This window comes from Aegilops tauschii, chromosome 2, assembly GCF_002575655.3.
Source record: "Aegilops tauschii subsp. strangulata cultivar AL8/78 chromosome 2, Aet v6.0, whole genome shotgun sequence".
Lineage (NCBI taxonomy): Eukaryota > Viridiplantae > Streptophyta > Magnoliopsida > Poales > Poaceae > Aegilops > Aegilops tauschii.
This window is the reverse complement of record NC_053036.3, coordinates 593,084,476-593,106,664: the sequence shown is the minus strand read 5'-3', so window position 1 is coordinate 593,106,664 and position 22,189 is coordinate 593,084,476.

Genomic DNA, 22,189 nt, shown 5'->3' with positions numbered 1-22,189 from the left:
ATACATAATAATAGAGATTCTACCTCGGCAATTAAACAATAAGTTTCTCAGCAGTAGAGAAGTTTCAACCAATGTGAAGAAGAGAATAGAGCAAAGCACTCACTACATGAAAAACACATACAACTTTTTACCTTCAGAAGTTGTCTCGTTGGTTGTATCCTTAAAGCAGTGGAAAATAATAAATCTTTGGTGCAATCAAATTGCCGCATTGGTTGTATCCTTAAAGCAGTGGAAAATAATAAATCTTTGGTGCAATCAAATGACCAAATAGAAAAGGCCTACACAAAATAACATTGTATTAGAAATAAATATGATCCATGTGGTACCAGCAATCTGTAAGCATTAAGAATAAATATCCTATCTTGCCTAAAAATACAATAATTGCAGGTTACCTATTAATGCTGCCCTTCAATTATTCACATACATCATTTAAGCCCTTCTTCTCGGAATATGGAAGTCTATATCCAGCCAAAGGAGATACAAATGCATCAATGATTTGATGTTCATCACACAAAGGCCAAGTTGAACAGAGCATCTTCATAGTATGGCTAAGCAAACCCAAAGGGCGAGAATCCGCTGACTTTTTGAGGGACTTTGAAGGACTGGCAAGAGAAATGGTTCTGAAAATAGAAGCCAGAGTGAGTGCATCATCAAAGGAGAAGCAACGTGCACATGTACACATAATATACCACATAAAAATCAGGAGCGCAAAAACATGTCCGAGCTCGCTGTGGGGAACATGCACGTACAGAAGATTTATATACATATAATATCACAACAAATGTCACAATGAAAATTAGTTACTTCGCCTTATCGATCTCCGCACACACACAGAGACCAATTACCTAACCAGCAGGCATAGCAAATTCTCAATCAATGGATTCTGCAAACAAAATCCTAATTCATTTAACAAATCCTAATTCTGAGGAGTGAATATAATATCCTAATTCATTTAACAAATACTAATTCTGAAGAGTGAATATAATATAAACTGACTGAATAGGCCAATTCAGTTAATCCAAGCAAACCAAAGGAGTTTAAGCACTAAATTAGGCACCTGGCATAGTAAATATAACTAAAGATGACAGCCTAAAACAAACAGACCAAATAAACCAGATTAAGCACAACCGTCCAAATGAACCAGATTAATCTAAAACCCACTTACTAAATTGCACACAGACATAATAATCAAAAAAAATGCATGCATCACAGATTGAGCTCATGTTATACAAGCGACCACATCTTCTTGACAGCCTACTACCCTAGCTAGACTCCAATGACAATTTTCACAAACCATTTATGCAATGCCATTGGCTTGTTTGGTAGCCTTAACAACACACACACCTGCAAGCAGGACAAACAAACAAAACCACAGGTCATTGGTATGACAAGGACAAAAAGAAACAACATATAAAACAAGCAAGGAAGAAAAGGAGACCACAAAAATCCAAGCAGGGAATAGTACTCTTTGCATGTACCAATAAGAATGCAATAAACTGATTCACTCATTTACCAACCTGCAGACCAACACGAACGATAAGCACAAATAGACTAAATCTATCGGCTGCTCCGGACGCAAGATGAGGAAAACACAACGTCATACGAACGCAAGCCTAGTCTGGAAAGGGAATGGAGCAGAGAGGAGTAGGGGAAAAAGGGTCGACCTGCAGATTCTTGGACGAAGACAAGGCTGCCTGACACAGATCGAACATAGAACTGAGGGGATTGACCAAACGGACCAATCTGTAGGAAAACAATAGTCAAAATACGTAGAAGAAGTAGGACGGGTGAGAGGGTGGGTGGGAAGATGGAGAGAGACCACCTCGCCTCGTCGGGGCTCTAGAGCTGTTGTGAAGGCAAAGATCGTGAGACTTGCTCCCGCTGCGGCCTTCTTGTGTTGCCCGTGTATGAGGAGCACAGCGAGCGGCGGCGGCGTGGAAGGCACGGCTGGACGGGGAGCACAGCGAGCGGCGGCGACGTGGAAGGGAGCAAGCGGGCGCCATCTAGGGTTTGAAGAGGAGATCGATCGAGAGAGGGAAAGAGAGCTGGAACGAGGCGATGCGGCGGCTAGGTTTGGGATAGGAGAAGGAGACGGCTGGTTGTGAGGCCATGGATGGGTGCCCGGGCGAGCGGCGGCGGGGCAGGGAGGCGGGCGCGTGGCAGGGTTTGGAGGGAGAAAGAGAGAGGTAAGGGTGCGGCGAGCGTGCGGGAGGAGCGGGCGCGAGTGCGGGAGTGCGCGAGGAGGCGGCGGCTAGGTCATCTCCTCGCGAGCCGTCAACTTTTATACGCCTCTAGGCGAAATGACGCAAATGCCCTCAGCGGGGTAACGAATTTACACGCGGTGGCAGGAATGAGAGGTAACTATTCATTGCAACAGTGTCATCTGTTCGATCCAGCGGCTGAGATCAATCCGGGGCGATATCGGACGGTCCACAACGCATCAAAAATTCGATCCGATGGCCCATATTCGCTGAACTCTGACAACGTCCATGTTCTCCCAAGTAACATATATCTGGATAGTAGAGATCTCATAGTAGTACTGTAGTAGTGTTCTTTTTGTGGGGGTACTGTAGTAGTAGTAGTAGTACATGCCTTGTTTGGCATGCATTGATCGATCTGGCCGGTGATGAGGCTTTGCCTTTCGGCAAGAGTCTGTTTAGAATGCATCTAGATCTGATATAATTATGTCACATCTAAACTGATGTCCACTATGTTTGTGGTTTATTTTTTTTATTCTTTTTTTTACTTTTTGTTGCTATATTATATACTAGTTAGTTGCACGTGCTTTGCACGTCAGTAATTAATCATGCGTTCCTAAAAAAACCTTAATCATGCACAAAGATAATGAATAACTCAGCAAGGCACGACTCACACAACATTTTCATTTTTCAATGAGCATTGCAAAAAAAGGTACATGAATGTCAAAAATAAAGCATAACATAGAAGTGACGATACCATAGACAAATTAGTCACTAATTATTTAGGTGAAACTCACAAATAATTAATTCAAAGATTTTGGTATTTATCAGTTGCGTGAGATCGCAAATCAGGCCATTCGATTTCACCTAGCGTCTGATGCCGAGACAGGTGTGCCGGTGATTCCGAGCTAGGAGTGACCCAGAGCCGGGGACTACGCAACCACATCATTGTCGGTGGCGGGGAGTCAATAGGTTGATGGATTCGGGTGGAATGGGGGTACAGGGAGCTCGCTAGCGATGAAATCTAGCAAGGTTTAGAGGGAGGCCAAGGGGCAGAGGAGGAGGAGTCGAGCAGGGTAGAGGACGTGGCAGTGCGCTGTTGGGCTCGCGTCGGGCGATGGTTCCAGAAATAAGAACACCACGACCAAAATGAGGAGGATTATGAAATTGTGGCCGCTGAACCTGAATCGGATTGTGGACATAACTTACTATAATAAATTGTTTTTAGGCACGTGACATATTGGGGGCCCCTTAATTCAATATTTATAAGGGAGTTGTTAAATGTCTTTTTGCTTGTCACTTTATAAAGAGATTTTTTCACATGCCCTTTGCCCTAGTTAGTGGAGCGCACATTGTAACTAAAACCCGAAATAAACCATTCGTCTCTTTATCCTATACTTGTGTTATATTATTTTGATTACCCTTTTAGAAAGATTTCCAATATGTAAAGTTGATCCTTATGTCAGGCCCATATAGCGAACTATGCAAAGGTACACAGGCGCAACATAACAAAGTAACAATATTTAGTGAATTTTTCTTAAATATCAATATAGTCACAAGTCACTCATCTGGATTCTAAACACGAAAACGATGATCAATTATTTTGGGACGTTCTCAAATATGTGATTTGCGTCTTATCTAAAACATGTGTTTTCCTTTATGAAATAATTGTATCAGCAACATATGAAATAATACAAAAAAATGCTCTATTCATATTATGTCCATATGATGTCACTAGTAGAAAACTGGGCTTTGGTCACAGGGCAATATTCACATTAGTCCCGGTTCAGTCACGAACCGGGACTAATGTGAGCATTGGTCCCGATTCGTGCGGCCAGGTGCCTGCCGGGCCTCGTGGGGGCATTGGTCCCGGTTCGTCCGGCCCCTTTGGTCCCGGTTGGTGGGACAAACCGAGACCAATGGGCCTCGCTCCTGGCCCACCACCATTGGTCCCGGTTGGTGGCTTGAACCGGGACCAGAGGCTCACCCTTTAGTCCCGGTTCATACCACAAACCGGGACTAAAGGGTTGGTCCTAGTTGCGGTCAGAGTTTAGTCCCACCTCGCCAATCGAAGGGCGCTCACACCGCTTTATAAGCCCGTCCCTCTCTGCCTTGTTGAGCACCTCTCAAAGTGAAAATAGATGCCCTTATACAGGGAATTTGACCTAAATTCAGAGTAAATTTCTTTGAATTTCATAGAAATTTATTATGAATTTAGGTTGAATTTTCTCTGTAGGCGCATCTATGTTCATTTTTTTATAGTAAATAAAATAAATAAACCTTAATAAAATAAATAAAAATAAATAAACCTTAATAAAATAAAATAAAATAAACTATAGTAAATAAAATAAATAAACCTTAATAAAATAAATAAAAATAGCAGCAGTAAAATAAATAAAAATAAAATAAATAAAGTAAAATACATAAGTAATTAGAAACAAAATGAATAAGTTTTTTGTTGTAAGTAGAAACAAAACAAAATAAATAAAGCAAAAGAGAAAACAAAAAACAGGGAAAAAAATTATGCCACCTACTGGGCCACCACGGCCTGAATACGACTTGAAACCCATCCATGGGCCAGGATTCAGGCCCGCAGAAGGCCGAGTAGGCCCCACAGGCAAAGAGAACGGTTAGGCCCGAAAGCCTGCAGTTGAGAGGAGCTCGACAGGGTGGGCGCAGCAGCGCTTATAAACCACTCTCGAGCTCTCTCAACTAGCAAGGTGGGACTAAACTTTTGACGCGGGGCAGCACAAGGCCTTTGGTCCCGGTTGGTGCCACCAACCGGGACTAAAGGAGGGCATGCGTACCGGTTCGTGGCACCAACCAGGACCAATGCCCCCCCTTTAGTCCCGATTGGTGCCACGAACCGGGACCAATGAGTTTCCTATATATACCCCATCGCCACAGCAGAGCACTCCACAGTGCTCTGTTTTTTCTGGCCGGCGAGGGGAGGGCATTTAGGTGCTCTAGCTCACCTCCTATGCACATGAGGTGTTCGATGAAATGTCTGAGCCACACTAGTTAATCTTTCTCCTCTCGAAACTCGACCTCCGAGCTCCATTTTCCCCTAGATTTGTCTAGGTTTAGTGGTCCGTCACGTCCCGTCGCCGTCTTCACCGCCGTCGATCGCCCGCGCCGATCTCGTCGCCAGCACCACCGTGGTGAGCCTCTTGTTCTTATCTTCTTTCTGAAAGAAAAAAATTCTTACTTTAGATAGATACTTGTCTAATTTTGTTACTTTTATTATTCCTTCTTATTACATAGTGCGATGGTTTTGGTATCCGCCCCCGTCGGCCCTCGTCCTGTCTATGATTCGGATGTGGTATATATTATCTTTTTATAACTATTTGGTTCATTTATTGTTTATGACAAATATGCCGACCAACGTGACATAGATTTTATTTATCTAGGAGGTGGTTGAACCGGAAATTCCAACCGACCCTATTCTCGAGGGGTTAAATTTAGTTGAAGAAGAAAACAATTACTTGAAAGAAAAAATAAAAAAATGAGGAGGAGAAGATGATATTGGATTTCCATGTTGCGGATGTCGTCGATGATCACAAGATCAAGATGGATGCAATGCGCTTGAAGATTAGAAAGATTAGAAAATATGCCATTCATACCGAGGCTTGGTGTCATTATGCCGTTGGATCAATTGTTACCTTGGTTGCGATTATGATCGCATTTGTTTTTGCATTGAAATGTTTTACATAGTTTCAATGTATGGTTTAATTAATTAGATGCTCTGGAGAGCTATATATATGTTGTTAGATGAGAACTATGTATGTACTTTGGTTTTAATGTGATGATGACCTTCTATTAATTTGGTCACTTAATTATCTATTCATGATGTTCTGTAATGGTTTTTGACACACTTAATTATATATAATGCACGCAGATGAACCGGCAATGGATGTACGGTGACAGACACACCTCCGAGTACATTAAGGGCGTGCATGATTTTCTCGAAGTGGCTGAGGCAAACAAGCAGAATGGTTTTATGTGTTGTCCATGCCCTACATGTGGGAATACGAAATCTTACTCTGACCGGAAAATCCTTCACACCCACCTGCTTTACAAGGGTTTCATGCCACACTATAATGTTTGGACGAGGCACAGAGAAATAGGGGTTATGATAGAAGACGGCGAAGAAGAAGAGGACAATGTCAATTATGTGCCCCCTGAATACGGTGATGCTGCAACGGGGGAAGCTGCTGAAGATCAAGAGGAACCAGACGATGTGCCCAATGATGCTGCAAGGGGGGAAGCTGCTGAAGATCAAGAGGAACCAGTGCCCGATGATGATGATCTCCGCCGGGTCATAGTCGATGCAAGGACGCAATGCGAAAGTCAAAAGGAGAAGCTGAAGTTCGATCGCATGTTAGAGGATCACAAAAAAGGGTTGTACCCCAATTGCGAAGATGGCAACACAAAGCTCGGTACCGTACTGGAATTGCTGAAGTGGAAGGCAGAGAATGCTGTGCCTGACAAAGGATTTGAGAAGCTATTGAAAATATTGAAGAAGAAGCTTCCAAAGGATAACGAACTGCCCGACAGTACATACGCAGCAAAGAAGGTCGTATGCCCTCTAGGATTGGAGGTGCAGAAGATACATGCATGCCCTAATGACTGCATCCTCTACTGCGGTGCGTACAAGGATCTGAACGCATGCCTGGTATGCGGTGCATTGCGGTATAAGATCAGACGAGATGACCCTGGTGATGTTGACGGCGAGCCCCCCAGGAAGAGGGTTCCTGCGAAGGTGATGTGGTATGCTCCTATAATTGAAACGTCTGTTCAGAAACGAAGAGCATGCCAAGTTGATGCGATGGCACAGTGAGGACCGTAAGAAAGACGGGAAGTTAAGAGCACCCGCTGACGGGTCGCAGTGGAGAAAAATCGAGAGAAAGTACTGGGCTGAGTTTGCAGCTGACCCAAGGAACGTATGGTTTGGTTTAAGCGCGGATGGCATTAATCCTTTCGGGGAGCAGAGCAGCAATCACAGCACCTGGCCCATGACTCTATGTATGTATTACCTTCCTCCTTGGATGTGCATGAAGCGGAAGTTCATTATGATGCCAGTTCTCATCCAAGGCCCTAAGCAACCCGGCAACGACATTGATGTGTACCTAAGGCCATTAGTTGAAGAACTTTTACAGCTGTGGAATGGAAACGGTGTACGTACGTGGGATGAGCACAAACAGGAGGAATTTAACCTGCACGCGTTGCTGTTTGTAACCATCAACGATTGGCCCGCTCTCAGTAACCTTTCAGGACAGACACACAAGGGATACCACGCATGCACGCACTGTTTAGATGACACTGAAAGTATATACCTGTACAAAAGCAGGAAGAATGTGTACCTGGGCCATCGTCGATTTCTTTCGACCAACCATCAATGTTGAAAGAAAGGCAAGCATTTCAAAGGCGAGGCAGATCACCGGAAGAAGCCCGCCATGCGTACCGGTGATCACGTACTTGCTATGGTCAATGATTTACACGTAATCTTTGGAAAGGGTCCCGGCGGACTAGCTGTTCCGAATGACGCTGAGGGACACGCACCCATGTGGAAGAAGAAATCTATATTTTGGGACCTACCCTACTGGAAAGAGCTAGAGGTCCGCTCTTCAATCGACGTGATGCACGTGACGAAGAACCTTTGCGTGAACCTGCTAGGCTTCTTGGCCGTGTATGGGAAGACAAAAGATACACCTGAGGCACGGGAGGACCTGCAACGTTTGCACGAAAAAGACGGCATGCCTCCGAAGCAGTATGAAGGTCCTGCCAGCTATGCTCTTACGAAAGAAGAGAAAGAAATCTTCTTTGAATGCGTGCTCAGTATGAAGGTCCCGACTGGCTTCTCGTCGAATATAAAGGGAATAATAAATATGCCAGAGAAAAAGTTCCAGAACCTAAAGTCTCATGACTGCCACGTGATTATGACGCAACTGCTTCCGGTTGCATTGAGGGGCCTTCTACCGGAAAACGTCCGATTAGCCATTGTGAATCTATGTGCATTCCTTAATGCAATCTCTCAGAAGGTGATCGATCCATAAATCATACCAAGGCTAAGGAGTGATGTGGCGCAATGTCTTGTCAGTTTCGAGCTGGTGTTCCCACCATCCTTCTTCAATATCATGACGCACGTCCTAGTTCATCTAGTAGACGAGATTGTCATTCTGGGGCCCGTATTTCTACACAATATGTTCCTCTTTGAGAGGTTCATGGGAGTCCTAAAGAAATATGTCCGTAACCGCGCTAGGCCAGAAGGAAGCATCTCCATGGGCCATCAAATAGAGGATGTCATTGGGTTTTGTGTTGACTTCATTCCTGGCCTTAAGAAGATAGGTCTCCCTAAATCGCGGTATGAGGGGAGACTGACTGGAAAAGGCACACTTGGAGGGGGGGGACTCAATAATATGCAGGGACGGATATTCTTGGTCTCAAGCACACTACACAGTTCTACAGAACTCTACCTTGGTGACCCCGTATGTCGATGAACACAAGAACAGTCTGCGCTCCAAACACCCGGAGCAGTGTGATGACTGGATTACATGTGAACAATCAGGACTTTCAGCAGTTGGTTGGAAACACGTCTCAGAGGTGACACCACTGTTTGTGATGAGTTGTACTCGTTGTCCAGGGGACCATCTTCGACTGTATTGACTTACAAAGGATACGAGATAAATGGGAATACATTTTACACGATCGCCCAAGATCAAAAGAGCACCAACCAAAACAGCGGTGTCCGCTTTGATGCAGCAACCGAGAGGGGAAAGGACACATATTATGGTTACATAGTGGACATATGGGAACTTGACTACGGACATGATTTTAAGGTCCCTTTGTTTAAGTGCAAATGGGTTAATCTGTCAGGAGGCGGGGTACAGGTAGACCCACAGTACGGAATGACAACAGTGGATCTGAACAATCTTGGGTACACTGACGAACCGTTCGTCCTAGCCAATGATGTGGCACAGGTTATCTATGTGAAGGACATGTCTACCAGACCGAGGAAAAGAAAAGATAAGGAATCGAATACATCATACGATGAGCCAAAGCGCCACATAGTTCTTTCAGGAAAAAGGGACATTGTGGGAGTGGAGGGCAAGACAGACATGTGTGAAGATTATGAAAAGTTTCGTGAAATTCCTCCCTTCAAAGTCAAGGCTGACCCAAGCATCCTGATAAACGATGAAGATTATCCATGGTTACGGCGCAATAAGCAAATGACACAAGCGAAGAAAAAGTGAAGACTTTCTCCCGCAACTATTATGATGATACCATGCCAACTTTGTAATAGACGAGTATGATACCATTGTCCGTTTTGTACAAGAAGTGCATCTAGTTTTTGCCGTAACCCTCTCAACTTTCTTGCACATGCTATGTGGATGAAATGATGATACCATGCCAACTTTCAACCTTCTCAGAGTTCATTTGAAATGCTTTTCAATTTTAGGGTCTTATAGCTCAAAATAATTAGTAAATGCATGAAAAATAACAGGCCAAAAATTAAAATTATGCCACCTACTGGGCCACCACGGCCTGAATACGATTAGAAACCCATCCATGGGCCAGGATTCAGGCCCGCAGAAGGCCCAGTAGGCCCACAGGCATGTACAGAGAGGTTAGGCCCGTAAGCCTGCTTTAGAGAGGAGCTCGACAGCTCAGGCGCACCGCACCTTATAAACAGGTGCGGCTCTCTCTCAGCTAGCGAGGTGGGACTAAACTCACCACCACGCCGCTGTGCAAGGCCATTGGTCCCGGTTGGTGGCACGAACCGGGACCAATTCCACCCTTTGGTCCCTGTTGGTGCCACGAACCGGTACTAATGAGGCTGTGGCCCCACGAGCACCTTTAGTACCGGTTCGTGGCATGAACCGGTACTAGAGTTTCTTACTAAGCAGTTTTTTAGTCCCACCTCGCTAGCTGAGAGGCACTACGAGCGGTTTATAAGCCCTGAGTTCAGAGACGATGAAGAAGAGGCGCAATGCTCACGTTGCTTAGCTTCAAGCCTTGAGGAATAAGGTAGACTGCATGGAGCTATGTGCAGTGCAGTCTACACTATTCCGAAAGGCTTGAAGCAAATCAACGAGCATTGCGCCTCTTTTTTATTTTTAATAACTTATTACAACTCCGGACTTCTTGTGTTCCGACAAAATAAAATAAACTTTAATAAAATTTATGAAACTAAAATTAACAAAGTATTTTCTGTTCAAAACATTATAAGAAATCTCTATTATTATTGAAACTAAAATCATATAAAATTGATGCAACTAAAATTATCGAAGTATTTTCTGTTCAAAATCATTAAAAGCAAAAAGAATTTTCATAAAAAACTTTTTTGATAGAAACTTTAATAGCAAAAAGAATTATCATAAAGTAAAAAAATAAGTAATTAGAAACAAAATAAAATAAAATAAATAAGTTTTTTGTTGTAAGTAGAAACAAAACAAAAAAACTAAATACAGCAAAAAAATTCATAAAGAACTTTTTTGATAGAAACTTTAATAGCAAAAAGAATTATCATAAAGTAAAATAAATAATTAATTAGAAACAAAATAAAATAAAATAAATAAGTTTTTTGTTGTAAGTAGAAACAAAACAAAATAAATAAAGCAAAAAAGAAAACAAAAAATTAAATACAGAAAAAAATTGTTGGGGCGCTGCCCGCTTAGCCTTCCAACCCTCAGGTTTGCAAATACAGGCCCAGAAGGGCTAGGAGGCTAAACGGGCAGCGCGCCAAAGTTAGGCCCAGAAGCCTGCTATAGAGAGGAGTTCGAAACAGCAGCCGCAGCGGGGCTTATAAACCACTCCGAGCCCCTCTCAACTAGCGAGGTGGGACTAAACTTTTGGCCACGACGCGGGCAGCAAGAGGCCTTTGGTCCCGGTTGGTGGCACCAACCGGGACTAAAGGGGTGCATTGGTACCGGTTCGTGGCACCTACCGGGACCAATGCCCCCCCTTTAGTCCCGGTTGGTGCCACCAACCGGGACCAAAGGCCGCCGCTTCCCGCCCTTTGCGCTGCTGAGAAGGGACTTTTGGTCCCGGTTGGTGGCACCAACCGGGACTAAAGGGGGCATTAGTCCCGGTTGGTGCCACGAACCGAGACTAATGCTTGGACTATATAACAAACACTTGTGAAATTTTTTCAGTTTTCATCGCCAGCTGCCCCCGACGCCGCCAGGCTGCCCGTGCTCGCCGTCGCCGCCCGCTCCTCGTCGCCGTCGCCCCGCGCCCTCGCCGTCGCCCCGCGCCCTTGCCTCGTCTCCATGGCCGGGACTGGTGACGATGGCGGCGGCGAGCGAGCGGGAGGGTGGCGGCGGCTGCGTGCGAGTGGGAGGCCGGAGGATCACCACTCATTGTGCTCGACATATCACTACAAGAAACCTGTTAATCCATGACGGATTTCTAATGACATTTTTGGAAACTCTCATCGATGACCTGGTAAAACCCCACAAGCCTGGTGAAAGCCCGCTAAAGCCCGTCTAACCGTTCCCGTATAAAAACTTAACCCTAAATTCCCTCCTCGGCCCCTGCATCGTGTCCCACAGCACGTCGCTACCCCTCGTCCCTCCCACAGCTCGTAAACCTTAATAAAATAAAATAAAATAAACTATAGTAACTACAATAAATAAACCTTAATAAATTAAGTAAAAATAGCAGCAGTAAAATAAATAAAAATAGCAGCAGTAAAATAAATAAAAATAAATAATTAAAGTAAAATACATAAGTAATTAGAAATAAAATAAATAAGTTTTTTGTTGTAAGTAGAAACAAAACAAAACAAATAAAGCAAAAGAGAAAAAAAAACAGAGGAAAAAATTATGCCACCTACTAGGCCACCACGGCCTGAATACGACTAGAAACCAATCCATGGGCCAGGATTCAGGCCCGCAGAAGGCCCAGTAGGCCCACAGGCAAATAGTGACAGAATAGGCCCGTAAGCCTGCATTTGAGAGGAGCTCGAAGTGGTCAGCGCAGCTGCGCTTATAAACCATTGTCGAAGCCTCTCGGCTAGCGAGGTGGGACTAAACATCCCACCGCACCGCGCCAGTTCCAGCACAAGGCCTTTGGTCCTAGTTGGTGCCACCAACCGGGACTAAAGGGGGCATTGGTCCCCGTTCGTGGCACCAACATGGTCAATGATTTACACGTAATCTTTGGAAAGGGTCCCGGCGGACTAGCTGTTCCGAATGACGCTGAGGGACACGCACCCATGTGGAAGAAGAAATCTATATTTTGGGACCTACCCTACTGGAAAGAGCTAGAGGTCCGCTCTTCAATCGACGTGATGCACGTGACGAAGAACCTTTCCGTGAACCTGCTAGGCTTCTTGGGCGTGTATGGGAAGACAAAAGATACGCCTGAGGCACGGGAGGACCTGCAACGTTTGCACGAAAAAGACGGCATGCCTCCGAAGCAGTATGAAGGTCCTGCCAGCTACGCTCTTACGAAAGAAGAGAAAGAAATCTTCTTTGAATGCCTGCTCAGTATGAATGTCCCGACTGGCTTCTCGTCGAATATAAAGGGAATAATAAATATGCCAGAGAAAAAGTTCCAAAACCTAAAGTCTCATGACTGCCACGTGATTATGACGCAACTGCTTCCGGTTGCATTGAGGGGGCTTCTACCGGAAAACGTCCGATTAGCCATTGTGAAGCTATGTGCATTCCTCAATGCAATCTCTTAGAAGGTGATCGATCCAGAAATCATACCAAGGCTAAGGAGTGATGTGGCGCAATGTCTTGTCAGTTTCGAGCTGGTGTTCCCACCATCCTTCTTCAATATCATGACGCACGTCCTAGTTCATCTAGTCGAAGAGATTGTCATTCTGGGGCCCGTATTTCTACACAATATGTTCCCCTTTGAGAGGTTCATGGGAGTCCTAAATAAATATGTCCGTAACCGCGCTAGGCCAGAAGGAAGCATCTCCATGGGTCATCAAACAGAGGATGTCATTGGGTTTTGTGTTGACTTCATTTCTGGCCTTAAGAAGATAGGTCTCCCTAAATCGCGGTATGAGGGGAGACTGACTGGAAAAGGCACGCTTGGAGGGGGGACTCAATAATATGCAGGGACGGATATTCTTGGTCTCAAGCACACTACACAGTTCTACAGAACTCTACCTTGGTGACCCCGTATGTCGATGAACACAAGAACAGTCTGCGCTCCAAACACCCGGAGCAGTGCGACGACTGGATTACATGTGAACACATCAGGACTTTCAGCAGTTGGTTGGAAACACGTCTCAGAGGTGACAACACTGTTTGTGATGAGCTGTACTCGTTGTCCAGGGGACCATCTTTGGCTGTATTGACTTACAAAGGATACGAGATAAATGGGAATACATTTTACACGATCGCCCAAGATCAAAAGAGCACCAACCAAAACAGCGGTGTCCGCTTTGATGCAGCAACCGAGAGGGGAAAGGACACATATTATGGTTACATAGTGGACATATGGGAACTTGACTACGGACATGATTTTAAGGTCCCTTTGTTTAAGTGCAAATGGGTCAATCTGTCAGGAGGCGGGGTACAGGTAGACCCACAGTACGGAATGACAACAGTGGATCTGAACAATCTTGGGTACACTGACGAACCGTTCGTCCTAGCCAATGATGTGGCACAGGTTATCTATGTGAAGGACATGTCTACCAGACCGAGAAAAAGAAAAGATAAGGAAGCGAATACATCATACGATGAGCCAAAGCGCCACATAGTTCTTTCAGGAAAAAGGGACATCGTGGGAGTGGAGGGCAAGACAGACATGTCTGAAGATTATGAAAAGTTTCATGAAATTCCTCCCTTCAAAGTCAAGGCTGATCCAAGCATCCTGATAAACGATGAAGATTATCCATGGTTACGGCGCAATAAGCAAAGGGCACAAGCGAAGAAAAAGTGAAGACTTTCTCTCCACAACTATTATGATGATACCATGCCAACTTTCAACCTTTTTGTAGTTCATTTGAAATGCCTGTTGCAACAGATGAGTTTTCGTCCGAAATCCTGATACTTCGAAAGAGATTGTCCATTTTGTACACGAAGTGCATCCAGTTTTTGCCGTAACCATCTCAACTTTTTAGCACATGCTATGTGGGTGAAATGATGACACCATGCCAACTTTCAACCTTTTCAGAGTTCATTTGTAGTGCTTTTCAATTTCAGGGTCATTTATAGCTCATGAACTAATAGCAAAAAGAATGAACTAAAAATAATCAATTAAAATATGCTGTTATGATCAACTAAAACAAAACTATAATGTTCTTCAATAGCCAAAAGAATCAACTAAAAAGCTTTTATAAAACTCCAATAGCAAAAGGAATTTTCATAAAGAATGTTTTTGTTAGAAACTTTAATAGCAAAAAGCATTATCATAAAGATTTTTTTGTTAGAAACTAAATAACAAAATCTGTTTTTGAGTAGAATCATAAAACACAGTAATATTAAATAGCAGGAAAAAGAATCACTCCAAAATCTATTTTTATAGTAAAGTTAATCACAAACTAGTGATTCACACAAATTTCAAAGAATTCAAATTTAAACTATTCAAATTTCAAAACTAATGGCACTAACAGAAAGTTTATAATTTTTGTGACCTAAAAGCAAAAAGAATTAAAAAATAAAATTTAATAAAATAAATAAAAATAGCAACAGTAAGTATTTTGTTGTAAGTAGAAACAAAATAAAATAAATAGAGCAACAAAGAAAAAAAAAGTGCCATCTACTGGGCCACCACGGCCTGAATACGACTTGAAACCCATCCATGGGCCAGGATTCAGGCCCGCAGAAGGCCCAGTAGGCCCCACAGGCAAAGAGAACGGTTAGGCCCGAAAGCCTGCAGTTGAGAGGAGCTCTAGAGGGTGGGCGCAGCAGCGCTTATAAACCACTCTCGAGCTCTTTCAACTAGCGAGGTGGGACTAAACTTTTGACGCGGGGCAGCACAAGGCCTTTGGTCCCGGTTGGTGCCACCAACCGGGACGAAAGGGGGGCATGCGTACCGGTTCGTGGCACCAACCGGGACCAATGCCCCCTTTTTAGACCAACGCCCCCTCTTTAGTCCCGGTTGGTGCCACGAACCGGGACCAAAGGCCGCCGCTTCCCGCCCTTTGGGCTGCTGAAAAGAGGCCTTTGGTCCCGGTTGGTGGCACCAACCGGGACTAAAGGGGGGCATTGGTCCCGGTTGGTGCCACGAACCGGGACCAATGCTCTGAGTATATAAGAAAACACTTAGCGTTTTTCAGATTCATCTCTGCAGTTGCCCCGCCCCGACGACGCCGCCAGGCTGCCCGAGCTCGCCCCATCGACGTCGTCGCCGCCCTCTGCCTCGTCGACGCATCCGCCCCTGCCCCGACCACGCCGCCGTCGGCCCGCCCCGACCACGCCGCGCGCCCCTGCCCCGACCACGCTGCGGGCCCTCGCCGTGCCTCTGCCTCGCCCTGCCCTGATCGACCACGCCGCCGTCGCCCTGCCCCGACCACGCCGCCGTCGCCGCCCTCTACCCCGACGCGCGTCATGCCTCTGCCCCTGCCCCGACCACGCCGCACCTCTCCTTTGGTCAGGCCGGCGCCGCCCCCTGCCTCCCTATTTTTTTACATATATATGATGTTTTTTCTAGATTATATGTATATGTGTGAGTATATGTATGTGTGTATATCTGATTATATGTCCTCTTTTCAGATTTTTTTGTTTTTTGCATTTTTATAAAAATGTATATATGTATGTATGTTCTCTGTGTATATATATGTTCATGTATGCAAAACATAGATTTTTAGAAAAGTTTTATCTATATATGTTCTCTGATTTAGTCCATTTTAGGTTAGTTTCATTTTTAGAAAAGTTTTATATATTTAGAAAAAGAAGGAAGAGAAGGAACAAGGAAGAAGAAGAAAAAGTTTTATATATATGCAAAAGTTACATTTTTAGAAAAGTTTTATATATCTAGCTAGGAAGAAAAGGAAGAAGAAGAAAAAGAAGGATAGGAAAAAAGAAAATAAGAAGAGGAAGAAAGGAGAAGAAGAGGAGAAATAAACAAGAAGAGGAAAAAAGAAGAAAAAGAATTTTTTTTTTCTTCTCCTCTATTCCTTTCTTCTTCTCCTCTGTTCCTTTCTTCTTCTCCTCTTCTTTTTCTTCTTTTTTCTTCGATCTTCTCCTCTATTCCTTTCTTCTTCTCCTCTTTTTATTTCTTCTTCGTCTTCTTATTTTTTATCGGATATGTCGTTGTCGATATACCCCCTCCCCGATAACATTATTTTCCCATGTATGTATGTCATCGTTGTCGATATATATAACTCCCTCCCAGATAACTTCGACATGATGGACGGTCGATATTTATACCCCCTCTCGACCGTGATAACTTATACCACGGGAGCACCCCCCGGCCCTCTCGCTCGACCAAAACTCGCGAGGACACCCAAACCCTAGAAAAAATGGTGTCGGTCTCCTACCCCCTCCCGCCGCGCCCCTGTCCTTGAAGCGTTGCTGAGGCCACCCCAAACCCGGAATAAGCTAGGTCTACGTTTGCACTAATATATCCACCTGCTGTCATGTTTGTGTAATAATTGCCATGTTGTAATATTTGCAGAAACAATGGAGCACGGACGAGACGAGCAAGCAGAAGAGGTGTTGGGGGACATAATCTTAGCCGGAGGTGATATCTTGTCGTATCTTAACGATAATGATGGTCTGGAAGAACAGGGTGAAGAAGCAGGCTACGGTGATCGAAGAGTGGAGGAGGAAAGACATGATTATGATGGCTCCGGTGACCCAATGCTGGTGCAAGAAGGAGCCCGTGGTGACGGCTCCGGTGACCGAACAGAGTCCGTCCAGGTAAATATATTAGTTAAGCCTGTGCTGACTAGCTAATTGATGTATTCATTGTTTTGGTATGTACACATATTAATTAACTCTCGTCTTTCTTCTTTTTTCTAGCCCTCCGGATCAAGCACAACTTCGGTAAAGAGACGAGGCCTGAAGAGAAAGTTGCGCTCGGATGAAAGGTTTGAGATCACAGCAATCGCGCGCGACGGCCAACCGATTGAACCCATCCGGACAAAGGAAGCATTTGCTGCTCAGTGCGGGGTTCTTGTTAGGGACAAGATCCCGATCAGCATCCACCAATGGTATAAGCCTAAGAAGGAAGACCCTGAGGTGTCTTATGTCAATGATATGCAGAAAGATGATCTTTGGACTGAGCTGAAGGCAAATTTCACCCTACCGCCAGAGGAGGATCCGGAGAAGCCAGTTAAAGAGCAATTAATCAAGTCTCATGCTCTTAAGAAGATGGCAGATCTATTCAGGAGGTGGAAGAATGAGCTGAAAACGTTTGTCAACAAAGAAGAGACACCAGAATTCATCGGCCGGTATGAGAAGATCAGAGATCACTGGCCCGCATTTGTGGCCCACAAGACATCGGAAAAGAGTAAGAAGATGTCAGCAACAAACAAGAAGAATGCTGCGAAGAAGAAGCTTCACCATCGCACGGGGTCAGGTGGCTACCTCAAAGCCCGGCCTAAGTGGGCCAAGGCTGAGAATGATCTGCTTGATAAAGGGATCGAACCACAGAATATGAACTGGCCAGACCGTTGCCGGACTTGGTTCTTCGGGGCTGGCGGAAAATTGGACCCTGTATCAGGGAGGTGCGTTTGGACGGACGAGCTTTTGAGAATACCAGTCAAGAGGCTTCAGCACTATATCGATGCAGCGCAGGAAGGGACGTTCGTTCCAGACAGAGAGAACGACGAGCTCACAATGGCCCTCGGGAATCCTGAGCACCCTGGACGGACACGAGGCACGCCAGGCTCCGTTCCGTGGAAGGCTGGTTTTCCGGACGCAGGCGGTTACAAAAGCCAGGAGAGGAGGAAAAAAGTGGAGCAGACCCAAATTCAGAAGCTGCACGAAAGGGTTCAAGCGCTAGAGGAACGAGACGGCAATCGACATGCCGAAACTACCCCCGAAGCTACCCCGCCATCTCAGCGGAGAAGCAGCGTGGCTTCCACCGAGCTGCTTCAGCCGGAGCATGTCTTGACGGCTCCTGCTAGCTACCCCGTGGATGCTATCACGGAGTCTCAACATTGCCACCTTATGACGCAATGGCAGAACTTCAAAGTCAAGGCGGCTGTCGGCTCTGTTTTACCTCCTGAACCCGGCGCAACCTACCACTGCCGGCCGATTCCAGAAGGATATGCTAGGGTGATGGTGGATGAAATAACGGAGCGATTTGAGGACCTCCGGCTTGACCACCCTACTGGTGAAGGGGAGACTCGGCTGGGTTCTGCTCTGAAGACTCCATGCCTATGGCGGAAGGAGCTCATCAACCTTCCGAACTGGACGCCTCCGGCGAGTAAGGGCACTCTGCCTCCTCCTCCGGCGAGTGATCAGGGCACTCGGCCTCCTTCTCCGGCGCGTGGCGGCACTCCGTCTCCTCCTCCGGCGAGTGATCAGGGCACTCAGCCTCCTTCTCCGGCGCGTGGTGGCACTCCGCCTCCTTCTCCGCCTGCGCCGGCGTGCCAGAGCAGCCAGCCTCCTCCTTCTCCGCCTCGTCAGCAAGGGCGGAAGAGACCCGTCGCCGCTCCGGCTGCTCCGGCGCGTCGTAGTCCTTCTCCTCTGCCTCGTAAGCAAGGAAAGAAGACAGCAGCAACCGCTCCGTCTGCTCTGCCGGCGTCTAGCAGTACAGCTGCCAGAGGCGGGAGGCAATACAGATTCAGTCCTTCTCTGAAGACTCCAGAGAAGTTACCATACGAGAGGACCCCGGAGGAGAACGCGAAGATCGTGCGAGCCGAAGTGACAAACTTCTTTCAAGGGGTGAAAGCAAAGAAACATCCACCTCCGGAGGAGAAGGTAGATCCGGTGAAAGCGAAGCGCACTCTGGCTGCCCTGACAAAACCACCAAAGTCTCCGCCGAAAGGCAACTATGAGCGCATTATTGCAAAGACATTTGTCGAAGCGGAGCGGTCGGGAAGTACTGTCAGTGATCAAAGGTTAAAAGAACGACGAGCTGGGGAAAAAATTGCCCAGCTCGGCGAACAAGCGAACCAATCATGCCCCCCGCTCAAGGTGTCTAATGACATCGTCGCTAATGATCCGAGGATGGTGGCCGGTTATAGCAATCTTGGAGATTACCTGCCCGACGATGTACATCATGAAATCATGGAGGTGGACGAACACAAATACCATTACGGGAAGCCTCTCGTCAAAGATGAAAAATCTCTAACAACGATGATGCGAAGATTACATGATTGGTACATGAAAACCTGCAGAGAGTCTGATGGGATGAATACTTTGACGCTGAGAGTTAAACCGGAGCATGACCTCGTTGGAATTGAACTGCTGAATGTTCCATTTGAGGAGTTCTTCCAGTTTTTCAATCAAAAGGCCCTCGATAAATCAACGATCACTTGCTACTGTCTGTAAGTAGTACTACTTCTGTCATTAAGTCTCTCTATATAGGTCAGCTCTTTCATTGCATGTATTTATAATTATCCTCACTATATTATGCAGATTGAATATCGCCGAATTGAAGAAAAGACAAATCGGATATTGGGTTCATTAACACAAATCTCATAGATGCATATATGGTTGAAAAACATGCCAAAGAAGCCGAGGCCAACTTGCTACGATCGTTGGTATTAAATCAAAACAAAGATATAATACTCTTTCCTTACAACTTCAAGTGAGTGTTACTGTCTTGTGCATATTCGGTTTCCCTTATTAGTCCAGGTTATGGTAATGTAATTGATGACTTATGCATGCATGCGCAGCTTCCACTATATTCTCCTAGAGATTAAGCTTGAGCAGGGAGTAGTAACCATCTTAGACTCGAGACGAAAAGATCCCCAGGACTATGCGGACATGACTCAAATGCTCGAGAAGTAAGTTAAATCGATCATTATCCACCATATCAGCAACTTTGTTCATTTCCTGATATCAAGTAATTGTTTTCTTTGTCTGGCAGGGTTTGGAGAAAATTCACCACAAAAGCTCCGGGACTGCCGAAGAAGCTGCAATTTAGACACCCGAAAGTAAGTACTATAGTAGCATGTTCCGCACATCTCCTAGTGATTCAAGCGCTAGTTTCATCAATACCATTTAGCATGCTTGCTTATCAGTTAGATTGACCTCTATTTCTTGTAAAGTGGTTGTGGCAGGAACAAGGGAATGATTTCTGTGGATACTACGTTTGCGAGTCTATCCGCCACACGACCTGTGAGCGGGGCTACTCTGACGAACAATATGAAGTGCGTAAGCAATAATATTCACAATTTTATTTTATTACCATCATTTGTGTCGAGTTTCATTTATTCATATATATATATATATGTATTGACCCCTTCTTCAAATTAGATCTTTCGGATGCGGGATGAACTCCTAACACCAGATCGTATGCGAGCAATTTAAGAGGAATTGGCGGCATTCTTCCTTGACCACGTGATCGCTGAAAACGGAGAATACTATGTGGACCCTGTGTTCTTACAATTTAATTAGGAGATTATATTGTAAGAGATAATTATTGTATATATGTAGCCGGTAGTGTCAGATAGATATACGAGAACTTGTTGTTCGACCAATCTCTCAGAGGAGAGGTGGTCGATATCACTTCTCTCTGTATCCATATGTTCATGACGATCTTCTGTTTCCTTCATTTGCTTACTAGCTAGCGTGTCTAGTCCTCTCCATACGTATATAGTACGTAGCATCGACCAAGCACGGAGATAAGAGAGGACACTTCTCTCTATTAATTAGCTAGCTAACACAATATATGAAACACCTAAATTAACCCCCCAAAACCCCCCAACCTCCCCCCTTTCAAAAAAAAAACAAAAACCCCAGCCCCTGAAATGCTGACGCGTGGATGCCTATTGGTCCCGGTTGGTGACACCAACCGGGACAAAAGGCCCTGGCTATTGGTCCCGGTTGGTGTCACTAACCGGGACCAAAGGCCCCCCTGCCTGGGCTGGCAGCAGCGGCCATGTGGAGGACCTTCTGTCCCGGTTCGTGTAAGAACCGGGACTAAAGGGTTAGGGCTTTAGTAACGACCCTTTAGTCCCGGTTCGAAAACCGGGACAAAAGGCCCTTACCAACCGGGGTAAAAGCCCCTTTTTCTACCAGTGTGTACGCAGTTTGGAAGGTATGAAACATAAATATATTTTGGTGGAACTAATACATATTTAGCTATGTGCGCATATTTCTTTAAATTATATTGACCTTAGAGAAGTACATAATCTAAAAAATAAGAAACGGAAAATTATATTGGCAGGTGAACCAGCAGGGCGTTTTTCTTCTTTTTTGGGCGAACACATCAACACCAGATAACCAGATAGGTGTTTTATTTTTTTATTATACATGCAACTCGTGGACACTTGCATTTTGATGTTGATTTTTTTTCTAGAGGTTTCTACCGAGCTGGCCTTTTCTTCCCTTTGCAGGTTGTGGTGAGAACTGGGCAGAGTAGATGTCAATTTTTCTATAAAAAGAATCCCCTAGAGTTTACTGGAACGACGTAGGATGGGCCCCATAGTCACATGCTTAGCACCAGTGTGGAGGCTGCCATGTGCGCATGCAGCAGCCAGTCTGCACCCCGGCGAATCCCTGGAATAACAGCCGTAGGATTTTTCTATCCAACGGTATATATTGCACCCGAATCTGAGCAAACAAACGTGAGTCATTCGATTGAGACCATCCAACGGTCCATTGAGAGTTACTCCTACACTGTATAGTAGTATAGATTTGTGAAAGTTTAGATGTGACATTCTTAAAATATCATCTAGATGTGAATTAGAAAAACTGTTTTGGATAATTGTCACAAGAATTTTTCTTCTCAATGCGGAGCGCCAGGCCGGCGGCCGCCTTTCACTGCCTCAAGAATGTGACCCCTGATCGAAGCCGTGATCTAGGTTAAGAGCATCTCTAGCAGACCCCGCATAAGTGGTCAAAACCGCAAAATTTTCGCGTTTTACAGTTTTGGGCGAAAAAAGTGTCTAGAACAGAAAC